Source organism: Ovis canadensis, chromosome 4 (genome assembly GCF_042477335.2).
Source record: "Ovis canadensis isolate MfBH-ARS-UI-01 breed Bighorn chromosome 4, ARS-UI_OviCan_v2, whole genome shotgun sequence".
Lineage (NCBI taxonomy): Eukaryota > Metazoa > Chordata > Mammalia > Artiodactyla > Bovidae > Ovis > Ovis canadensis.
In genome coordinates, this window is record NC_091248.1 from 129,484,081 (window position 1) to 129,496,262 (window position 12,182).

At 47.3% G+C, this 12,182-nt stretch overlaps 1 protein-coding gene across 4 annotated transcripts in view; it reads left to right on the forward strand.

The window, feature by feature from the left end:
• Positions 1 to 12,182, forward strand: part of GALNTL5 (polypeptide N-acetylgalactosaminyltransferase like 5) — a 108,088-nt gene that overhangs the window by 42,055 nt on the left and 53,851 nt on the right. The gene's annotated exons all lie outside the window — the stretch shown is intronic.

Below are 12,182 nucleotides of genomic sequence, written 5' to 3' on the forward strand. Positions count from 1 at the left end.
TGAGATTTGATTTTATCTTGATTGGTGCCCCTCCTACCATCCCATTGAGGCTTCTTCTTTGTCTTGGGATGTGGGATATCTTTGTCTTTGGATGTGGGAGACCTGGGTTTGATTCCTGGGTTGGGAAGATCCCCTGGAGAGGGGAAGGCTATCCACTCCAGTATTCTGGCCTGGAGAATTCCAGGGACTGTATAGTCCATGGGGTTGCAAAGGGTAAAACATGATGGAGCGACTTCCACTATCTTTTTTTGGTGGTTCCAGCATCCTCCTGTCAATGGTTGTTCAACAGCAAGCTGCAACTTTGATGCTCCTGCAGGTGGAGATGAGCCCCTGTCCTTCTATTTCACCATCTTGAACCGGAAATCGTTGAGCTCAATTCTGACACTACCAACTTGGAGATCAAGTCAGAACCCACAGGTTAAAGGCTCAGTCCCACAGGATCGTTGCTACTGCAGACAACCACCTAGGCTGTTGCTTTGTTTCTGGCCCATCAGCCACACGTCGGAGAGTTCTATAACCCCCGCCCCCCCCCTCCACCTCCTCAAGTTCAATTATTTTGCTAGAGCGGCTCACAGAACTCAGAAAAACATTCTGCTTACTAGATTAGCAATTTGTGTTGGAAGGGTACAATTCAGGAACAGCCGGGTGGAAGAGGTGCACAGGACAGGTTTATAGATGGGGCTGCAGAGCTGCCATCCCCACCGAAATGCCATGTTTTCCCCAACCCGGAAGCCCTACAGACCCTACATTTTGCAGAGGTTTATGGAGGTTTCATCATCACAGAGGCCTGATAGATCACTAACTCCACTTCCAGCTGGTCTCCCTCCCAGGAGAATGGGTGGGGGGAACAGGGGCTGAGTATTCCAAACTCCTAATCACTGAATCACCCAGGGAATCCCACAGGATTCAGGAGGTCTGTGCCAGGAACCTGGGGCAGAGACTGAGCTGCTGCTGCTGCTAAGTTGCTTCAGTCGTGTCCGACTCTGTGCAACCCCATAGACGGCAGCCCACCAGGCTCCTCTGTCCCTGGGATTCTCCAGGCAAGAATACTGGAGTGGGTTGCCATTTCCTTCTCTAAGAGACCGAGAGAGAAACATATTTTCCATCACCTCCCAGGGGCATAGCCTGACCTGTGGGACAAAATCCAGCTCTCTGGTCCTACTTATTACATGATTGTGTAATAACAAGCCCTTTCCTAGGGAAGTGGGTGGTGGCAGCTATTTTCTGAGAATTCTGGAGGGCTGTGATTTCTCCCTGAGATAATCTTCCTTGGAAGAAGTGCTCTGTTCTGAGTCCTCGGATCCAGGACCTCACCCGGGAGGGAGACATCTGAGTCACGGGTGTGCAAGTTGCTGAATCCAGCCTCTATGAGGATGACGACATGCTAGGTGTTCACTGTTCCTCCAGCGTTCTCTTTCTCTGTTTCTTCTCTCCTCCCTTTTCCCCATCCTTCCTCAGGTGTGACCATGACTCTGTGCCCTGGCCGAGGAGGCTGACGGGAAGGAAACTATTGCACAGCGACTTCCAGCACAAAGGCCTTTCTGTTCTTCCCGCTCTCCCCCTCAGGCTGCTTGGTGGCACCTGTGACCCCGCTCACCTGCGACAGTGCTGCTCACGAGGCAGTTTCATGCCTCCCCCCAGGTTCCTGAGCTTGGGACCTGGGCAAGATCCAGGTCATCTCTTCCTCCCCCTGGAAGTACCGTGCCCATGCAAGGAGGCCATGTGCCCCAGATCTCACCGTGGGAGCCAGGCTGACCCACTGATTGAGTTTAGAACCATCCCAGAGGCTCACCGCCTAAACAGGGAGTTTCACTCTCTCCAGTGTTGTTTCTGTTGCACTGATTTTCTTTCCTCATTCCTCATGGTAAAATATACATTGGACTGATGCTGAGGCTGAAACTCCAACACTTTGGCCACCTGATGCGAAGAAATGACTCATTGGAAAAGACCCTGATGTTGGGAAAGATTGAAGGCAGGAGAAGGGACGACAGAGGATGAGATGGTTGGATGGCGTCACTCACTCGATGAACTTGAGTTTGAGTAAACTCCAGGAGTTGGTGATGGACAGGGAGGCCTGGCGTGCTGCCAGTCCATGGGGTTGCAAGAGTCGGACACGACTGAGCGACTGAACTGAAAATATACATGGGGGCTTCCCTGGTGGCTCAGGCAGGAAAGAATCTGCCTGCAATGCAGGAGACCCCGGGTTTGATCCCTGGGTCAGGAAGATCCCCTGGGGAATGGAATGGCAACCCACTCCAGTAATTCTTGCCTGGAGAATCCCCTGGACAGAGGAGCCTGGCCAGCTACAATCCATGGGGTTGCAAGGAGTCCGAGACGACTGAGTGACTAACACTTTCACTTTCAAAATATACAGAACATGAAATTTACCATGTTGACCATTTTTAAGTGTATGGTTCAACAGTGATTTATGGGTTTTTAAACTCCCTTGCTTTTGGTGGCACGGGTCTCTGTTATTGCCGGGCTTTCTCTGGCTGGGGTGAGCAGGGGCTACTCTTCCTTGCAGTGCACGTGTTCCTGTTTCATTGCTGTGGCTCCTCCTGTCTCGGAGCACAGGCTGTAGGCGCGTGGGCTTTAGCAGCATAAGGGTCTGGTCGTTGCGGCTTTCAGGCTCTAGAGTGCAAGCTCAGTAGCTGTGGGCACAGGCTTATTTGCTCCGTGGTATGTGAGATCTTCCCGGACCAGGGGTCAAACCCACATCCCCTGCCTTGGCGGGTCGATTCTTATCCACTGCACCATCAGAGAAGCCGTACCGTTCCATAGTGTTAAGCAGATTCAGTCATGGTATGCAGCCATCACCACCATCATCTCCAGAACTTTTTCCTCTCCCTAAACTGAAACTCTGCCCCCAGTAGACTCCTAACTCCCCATTCCTCCTCCCCTCCCCCAACCAATGCCTGGGCACCCTCCATTCTTCTTCCTGTCTATATGAATGTGATGACTCTCCTAGCACACGGAAGCGGAATTACAGAGTATTTTTCTTTTCGTGACTGACTTATTTCATGCCTTCAAGGTTCATCCATGTTGTAGCAGGTAACAGAGATACCTTCCTTTTAGAGTCTGAGAAAAGATTCCTTTTCTATATAGACTGCAGTTTGCTTATCCATCCATCTGTCGATGGACACTTGGCTCTAGCATTAACTTAGCAAACATCTTTTGAGTGCCACTGATGTAGCAGGCATGAGGTTTGCTGCTGGCGATAAGATTGCTGTTGAGGTAACTAGAGAGTCCCTGCCCTCCCAGAGGTGAAAGTGAAAGTGAAGTCGCTCAGTCCTGTCCAACTCTTTGCGACCCTGTGGTTGTAGCATACCAGACTCCTCCATCCATGGGATTCTCCAGGCAAAAATACTAGAGTGGGTTGCCATTTCCTTCTCCAGGGGATCTTCCTGACCCAGGGATCGAACCCGGGTCTCCTGCATTGAGGCAGACGCTTTAACCTCTGCACCACCAAGGAAGCCGTAGAGGTGAAGAGATACTAAATTGGAATTGATGGTTTTTCCAGTGGTCATGTATGGATGTGAGAGTTGAACTGTGAAGAAGGCTGAGCACCAAAGAATTGAGGCTTTTGAACTGTGGTGTTGGAGAAGACTCTTGAGAGTCCCTTGGACTGCAAGGAGATCCAACCAGTCCATTCTGAAGGAGATCAACCCTGGGATTTCTTTGGAAGGAATGATGGTAAAGCTGAAACTCCAGTACTTTGGCCACCTCATGCGAAGAGTTGATTCATTGGAAAAGACTCTGATGCTGGGAGGGATTGGGGGCAGGAGGAGAAGGGGACGACCGAGGATGAGATGGCTGGATGGCATCACCGACTCGATGGACGTGAGTCTGAGTGAACTCCGGGAGTTGGTGATGGACAGGGAGGCCTGGCGTGCTGCGATTCATGGGGTCGCAAAGAGTCTGACACGACTGAGCGACTGAACTGAACTGAACTGAGTGGCTAGAAGAAATGGTTTACAAAGATACTGATGAAGAGAGCATTCTTAATTCATGTATCCTCCACAATTTTTACTGAAACCTCTGGGCACCTGATTAAAAATGAATGAAATGAGGGACTTCCTGGCAATCCTGTGGCTGAGACTCCATGCTTCCACTGTAAGGGGCATGTGTTTGATCCCTGGTTGGGAAACCAGGATCCCAGGTGCTGCACAGCATGGACAAAAGATTAAAAAAAATTTTTTTCCAAAGAGTAAAATAAATACCAGAAATATAAATGGAAAAGCCTGCAAATCATCACACACAGTCTAAATCTGTGAAGGGTCCTCCTAATGGTGAATTTAAATTACATCGACAAGCAGCCCTGCTCATCGCTGGCTGTAGTTTCTAGCTGCGGCAGTAGAACTAGCTAGATCAGCTTTTTCCGTGTTCACGGGTTAAGCAGAAGCAGTTTCTGGTTTCCTCTGCTGTGCCGGGGAACAGATCCCCAGCATCCGGCTGCAGGCTCCAGAGGACCCTATGGGTCCCCGTGTCCCCGGCACTCTGTGAACGCATTGTCCCCTTGCTGCCATGTATGCTTCACTCTGCAGACATCTCATTAAATTGCAGTTTTAAAACACCGTTTGGTTTAGCCCTGCATCCTCTGATGTGTCTCCTTTACCATGAGTGGTTGCTCTGCAGATTTCTGAACATGTCTGTCCTGACTTAGACAGAGGGCAGACAGGAGCCTCAACAGTCCCTGTTCTGTTCTGGCCATGTGTCCTTGGGTGCCGGTTGTCATTATATTCATTGATACATCTGGTCTTTGTTGTTGCTCAATGGCTAAGTCACGTCGAACTCTTCACGACCCCATGGACTGCAGCACGCCAGGCTTCCCTGTCCTTCACTATCTCCCAGAGTTAGCGCAGACTCATGTCCATTGAGTCGGTGATGCCGTCCAACCATCTTGTCTTTGGTCCTCCCCTTCTCCTCCTGCCCTCAATCTTTCCCAGCATCAGGGTCTTTTTCAGTGAGTCCACTCTTTGCATCATGTGGCCAAAGTATTGGAGGTTTGGCTTTAGTATCAGTCCTTCCAATGATTATTCAGAGTTGGTTTCCTTTAGAATGGACTGGTTTGAGCTCTTTGCAATCCAAGAAATTCTGAAGAGTCTTCTCCAGCACCACAATTCAAAAGCACCAATTCTTCGAGGCTCAGCCTTCTTTATGGTCCAGCTCTCACATCCATACATGACTCCTGGAAAAACCATAGCTTTGACTAGAAGGACCTTTGTAGGCAAAGTGATGTCTTTACCAGATAAAGACAGTAAATAAATGTAGAATAAAGAAATCTGCTATGCAGGAGACCCGGGTTTGATCTCTGAGTTGGAAAGATCTCCTGGAGAAGAGCATGGCTACCCACTCCAGTATTCTTGCCTGGAGAATTCCATGAATAGAGGATCCTGGTGGGCTACAGTCCATGGGGTCTCAAAGAGTTGGACACAATTGAGTGCCTAACACACACACACACACACACACACACACACACACATCAAGTCACTGAATTGTTCTAGGTCTCCCTCTTGTGGGCCATCTATGAAATAGAACACACCAACTACTTTTAATAGATACTGTGAAGAATCTTACAGATGATAAAGAATCGATTTCTGTGAGCCCTAAGAGCTGAATCTCACTAATTTTATTTCAAAATATTGCAAACTTATAAAAAGCGTAGAGAATAATATAAAGCTATTCATGCACCCACACACACTCTTTATCAATTCTTACCATTTTACCCCATATTTATTTTAGATATTTAAAAAAATAAAATAGATATAGCTGAGGGCTGTGTATTTCCCTTGCTGCACACACACAGAGAATAAGATAACCATTAGTCTGAATTTGTATGTGAGTCTTCCATACATATTTTTGCTGAAGCTGAAACTCCAACACTTTGGTCACCTGTGTGAAGAACTGACTCATTGGGAAAGACCCCGATGCTGGGAGGGACTGAGGGCAGGAGAAGGAGGCAACAGAGGACAAATGGTGGGATGCCATCACTAACTCAAGGAACATGAGTTTGAGCAAACTCTGGGAGGCGGTGGAGGACAGAGGAGCCTGCGTGCTGCAGTCCATGGGGCTGCAAACAGCTGGACGCGACCTACTGCCTGAACGTCAACAGCAATACAGCCACAAATCTGTTCTCTCTGTCTGTGAATCTGTTTCTATTTCACAGATGAGTTCATTTGTTTGTATGTTAGATTCCACATATAAGAGATAGCATATGGTACTTGTCTCTTTATGTCGGACTTACTTCACATAGTGCGATAATCTCTAGGTCCATCCGTGTTGCTGCAAATGGCATTATTTCACTCTCTTATATGCCTGGACAGTGTTCCGTTGCATTAATTTACAGGCACCACCCCTTCTCTACCCTCCCATCTGTCGATGGACACTTGGGCTGCTCCCACGTCTTGGCTGTTGTGAGTAGTGCTATTGTGAACAAAGGGATGCATGTATCTCTCTGAATTAGAGTCTCATCTTTTGCGGATATGCCCAGAAGCGGCACTTCTGGATCATGCGGCAACTCTACTTTAAGTTTTTTTAAGGAACCTCCATGCTGTTTTCCACAGTGGCAGCACCAATGCACACTCCCACCAACAGTGCAGGAGGACTCCTTTTTCCCCACACCTTCTCCAGCATTTGGTATTTGTAGACTTTTTAATGATGTCCATTCTGACTGGGGAGAAGGCAATGGCAACCCACTCCAGCACTCTAGCCTGGAAAATCCCATGGGCAGAGGAGCCTGGTAGGTAGGCTGCAGTCCGTGGGGTTTCGAAGAGTCGGACACGACTGAGCAACTTCACTTTCACTTTTCACTTTCATGCATTGGAGAAGGAAATGGTAACCCACTCCAGTGTTCTTGCCTGGAGAATCCCAGGGACGGCGGAGCCTGGTGGGCTGCCGTCTATGGGGTCGCACAGAGTTGGACACGACTGAAGCGACTTAGCAGCATTCTGACTGGTGTGAGGTGATACCTCCTTGTAGTTCTGATTTGCATTTTTCTAATAATTAACTAGCTCATCTATCTTTCTTGTTCTAGCCATCCTCACGGATGTGAAGGATCATATACAGTTTGCAAATGATTTCTTCCATTCTGTGGGTTGTCTTTTCACTATCTTGAAGGTGGCCTTTGAAGCAGAAAGTCTTAGAATTTGACAGAGTCCATAGATTTTAATACAGATATTCAGGGTACCAAGTAGCCCTCTTCTGCTTGTTGATTCCCATCTGGGATTTTTTAAAATTGAAGTAGAGTTGACTTATAATGTTTCAGGTGTGCAGAAAGGTGGTTCAGTTATATATATATAAATATATTAATATATATGTGTATACATGTACCCCTATATTCATAGCAGCACTGTTTACAATAGGGAAGACATGGAACTAACAGAAGAACAGAAACAAAAGTCAGGTGGAAGAAAAGAGGAAAAGGAAGTGAGTTTTCTAGCTGTTCTCTGCTCACCCCCCAGAGGAGCTCTCAATTGCTTCTAAGCTCCTACAGAGCTGCCTGTGCTGTGTAGGTCTGACCCAGTCCTTTGGGGCACGTGGCTCTGTGCATTTCTAATAAAACTTCCTCCTTTTATTTTTAAGTCAGAGTGGGAGTTAAGTAATCAAAAAACCATCAGAGCCTAGCATGCCTCATGTTGGACATCTTCTTGAATTAAAGGAGAAAAGCGCTGGGGCGTTTCCTTGCTTTTGTTTTTACTAAGACAACAATATGTGGGCTATTTTATTAGAGTCGTTACTGCTTACTTAAGAAGAAAATGATGTCCAAAATAGAGCAATCAAAGCAGACCAGAAGTGAGAGTTAGTGTTACAGGAAGTCGACAGGAAGCAGAATGTGTGGTGTGGAAATGAAACCCCTTTTTAAAAAAAGTACATGAAGAGCTCAGTGGATGAGGCATTGTTTTCTTAGCAGGAGTCAAAGGACGGAAGACACCTCTCGATGTGCCTGTGTCCTAATCTCTTATTCTCAGGGCCCACCCACAAGACCTCACTTTACCTTATTCACCTCTTTCAAGGCCCAGTCTCCAAACACAGTCACATTCTGAAGTCCAAGGGGTTAGGACTCCAACATACGAATGGGAGGCAGGGACACAATTCAACCCACAATCCGATCAGATGATACGCGGACAATGATGTCAGCAGCTAAGGTCAGCAGGGAAAACACTCTTGGCCTCTCCTCTCCCTCTGGTCCCTGTACTACCTTTTAAACAACATTTATTTATGAGGCTGCATTAATAACTACCAAGTCTTGGTTGCGGCATGTGGGACTTAGTTCCCCAAGCAAGGATTGAAGCTGGGACCCCTGCACTGGGAGCTCAGGCTTTTAGCCACAGGACCAGCAGGGAAGTCCCTCCCTTATAGTATTTTTACCTACTGCTTACCCTCCTGATACTCTCCTCAAAGTTCCCTCCATGGTGATAGTCCTTAAGACCTACTTAAATCAGCTTTAAAAGGAGGCGTGTGAGGAAGGCATACAGTGTTATTTACCCTGACTATTCCTCAGGTGGATGCACCTCCCAACCCAGGAAAGAAGGGGGCCACCTCACACCTTGGATTCTTTTTTTTCAATTATTTTTATTAAAGTCTACTTGATTTACACTGTTGCTTTAATTTCTGCTGTACAGCAATTTTTAATTTATTTCTAATTGAAGTATAGTTGATTGGGGGAGGGGGTCTCAAGAGTCAGACTTGACAAAACAGTAGTCAATTTAAAATGCTGTAAACCTTGGATTCTTTAGCATCCCTTCCCTGCAGGTGTAGAAGTGGGTGGCTTCCACTTCAAATTGTGTGTGCATGCTCAGTCTCTAAGTCATGTGAGTCCTTGCGACCCCATGGACTGTAGCCCGCCAGGCTCCTCTGTCCCTGGGATTTCTCAGGCCAGAATACTAGAGTGGGTTGCCATTTCCTTCTCCAGGGGATCTTCCCGGCCCCGGGATGAAATCTTCGTCTCCTGCACCAGCAGGCGGATTCTTTACCACTGTACCACCTGGAAGCCCCTCACTTCCACTTCAAATCACACTGATGTTTTTTGGATTCACAGCAGAATTCCTAGCTGTGTGCTAGAGTCCAAGATACAAAAATGAGATGACTTCCCTGGTGGCCCAATGTTTAAGACGCTGAGCTTCCAATGTGAGGGGTGTGGGTCCAATCCCTGGTCTGGGAACTAAGACCCCACATGCGCCACAGTGCGGCCAGAAAAAAAATATATATATATCAAAGACAAACAAGAAACAGTCCCTCCTCTCCTGGAGCTCACAAGCATGGTAGGAAGGAACCACCAGCAGTTACTATTAGTTTGCAGTAAGCCAAGAGCAATCATCCCCGTGATAACAGCTCAACCAAACTTCATGTCAGAACATTACCAAGTTTCCTGGGAAAGACTGTCCTTCAGTGTTATTCCATGACTCTCCATGATGGTTCACTGGTTCCCCTCTTGTGGATTTTCTTCAAATTACAATGTGCCTACTCCTCCTCCAGATACTTCACTTTGTAGGCCATTAGCATTACCCACCCCCTTTAGAGATCAGACAGCCAGGCTCAGAGACATTATATCAGCCTTTTTCAAACTGAACAGAATCATATAATTGTTCACTGACTCTGAAGATGGTTTCTTAAATGAAGAATTTTTTTTTCTCAAGTTAAGTCTTAAGTGTAAGCTGAATATGTCAATCAGATAAAGGCATAGATGTTCTGGTCAAGGCAAGAATGCTGTCCACCCCAGGAATTCACACCAACTCCCAGGATTAAGCACCACCCAGGAAAATTCCCAGGTGGACCCAGAGGGGGTCAGAATGTAGCCTTCTTGCTGGGTGGCCATTCACTTAGCAAAAACTTGTTGTTGTTTAGTGACTAAGTCGTGTTCAACTCTTTGCGACTCCATGGACTGTAGCCCTCCAGCCTCCTCTGTCCGTGGGATTTCACACACAGGAATACCGGAGTGGGTTGCCCTCTCCTTCTCCAGGGGATTTTCCCCACCCAGGGATCGAATGCTCGTCTCTTACGTCTCCTGCACTGGCAGGCAGGTTCTTTATCTCTAGTGTTGCCTGGAAAGCCCAGAGATGGAAGAGATAAGGGTTCAGTCCCTGGGTTGGGAAGATCCCCTGGAGGAGGGCATGGCAACCCACTCCAGTGTTCTTGCCTGGAGAATGGCATGGACAGAGGAGCCTGGTGGGCTATGGTCCATAGGGCCACAAAGAGTAGGACACAACCTAAGGGACTTAGCATCCACTGTCTCCTATCACTCAGGGCTATGTATGTGGGATTCTCCCTCTTCTGTGGCTCTGTGGCTCAGCCATTTCACCGCTGCTGTGCATTCCATTATACGGAGAGGCGCAGCTTGTTCATTCTCCTACTGATGACGTTTGGGTCTTTTCCAGTTGGGGGTGATTATAAATAAAAGCTTACTTTTTAATATTAATATTATGATAAAAGGACCTTTTTTTTTGAGCCTGTCTAAAGGAGATTTGAAGTTATGCTTGAAGGTCATTATTGGTTGTCCAGGGGCAATATGCCCCTGGAAAGGTATCAAAATCTCAGCTCACCCTTTTCCTCTCATGTACCAGCAGATGTCTGGTCCGAGGAAAAACACTGAGTCAGCCTCCTGAATTCAGGGGAGGGTCAGGTCTACCCAGACTTAAGAGACAAGAAATTTCACAAGTGTTTGGCTGAACTCATGTACTAATGTCTAAAGTTGAGCAACAGAGTAAGAAATTAAAAGGCAGCCAAGTAACCCTTTGGCTTATCTTTAAGTCTCTTGAGATGTTCTGAAGGCTTCTTCATTTTTTTAAAGTTTATTTCAGAAAAGCCAAAAATGAGGCTTGCCCTAGAGAAGGCTAGGATTTCGTCTTGGCCAAAGCAAGGACTTTCATATTTCCTCAGCCGAGGAGCAAGGGTTCTGAGACTATCTGGAAAGACCCTTCCAGCTTTGGAATTCCTGGATCCTGCCCACTGATTGGAGCTCCCAGGCAGGGGCCACTGGGGCTGGAGAGCTCCTGTATGATGTCACAGGGCTTTGTGAGGCAGCCTGGGGCAGCCTGTGTTTTGAGCCCCGCCATGCAGGCAGGGTACCCCGAACAATCAAGCAATTTGCTCAGAATCCAGGCGCCACTGAGTCAGCCATTCAGGAGGAAATTCCATCTTTGAGATCATTTGTTGAGCATAGAGTCCTGCCCAAATCTGCCTATGACCCAGCTTGGAGAATACATCGACTCCATAGCGGCCAGTGTTTGTCTCAGTGGTAGGTGGCTGAGGTCCATATGCTGAAAAGTGGGAAGATGGGGAGGGGGTGTCCTTCCACATAGAAAAAGTGAGCGCAGTGCATCAAATCTCTGAATCTTGAATAGGACTCTGGCTCTGGGGATCAAGATTAAGAAGGTCAGATTTTTCAGGCTGGGTTATGCCACCCAAGAGGCTTACTCGGCGTCGTAATAACTTTGGTTCTTGAAAATCAGGGCCAGTTCTCATTGTATACCACAAAGGTACACCTTTTGTACTTCTTAAGATCTATACAAAATGAATGTACTACTTATTCAAAAAGCAACATAGAAAAAAAAAAAACTCTTCCTAGTATCAGAACCAATCAATCCTAAAGGAAATCAACCCTGAATATCCACTGGAAGGACTCTGATGCTGAAGCTGAAGCTCCAATACTTTGGCCACTTGAGAAGAGCTGACTCACTGGAAAAGACCTTTCGTTGGGGTTCAGTCACTCAGTCGAGTCCCGACTCTTTGTGACCCCATGGACTTATGCAGCCCAACTCTTTGCGACCCAATGGACTGCAGCTCGCCAGGCTTCCCTGTCTTTCAACACCTCCCAGAGCTTCCTCAAACCCATTTCCATTGAGTCAGTGATGCCATCTAGCCATCTCATCCTCTGTCATCCCTTTCTCCTGCCTTCCATCTTTCCCTCATCAGGGAAAGGATCTTGTGCAGAGGTTGCTATTAAGACTGTTCTAGGAAATGGCAACCTACTCCAGTGTTCTTGCCTGGAGATTCCCAGGGAGGGGGGGAGCCTGGTGGGCTGCTGTCTATGGGGTCACACAGAGTTGGACACAACTGAAGCTACTTAGCAGCAGCAGCAGCAGCAGCAGCAGGAAAGCAAAGGATTATAAATACTGATTATTGGCAGAAAAAGATTGGCTGTGACATTACATAAAGCATGGTCATGTTTTCCTGGCTCAGAGACT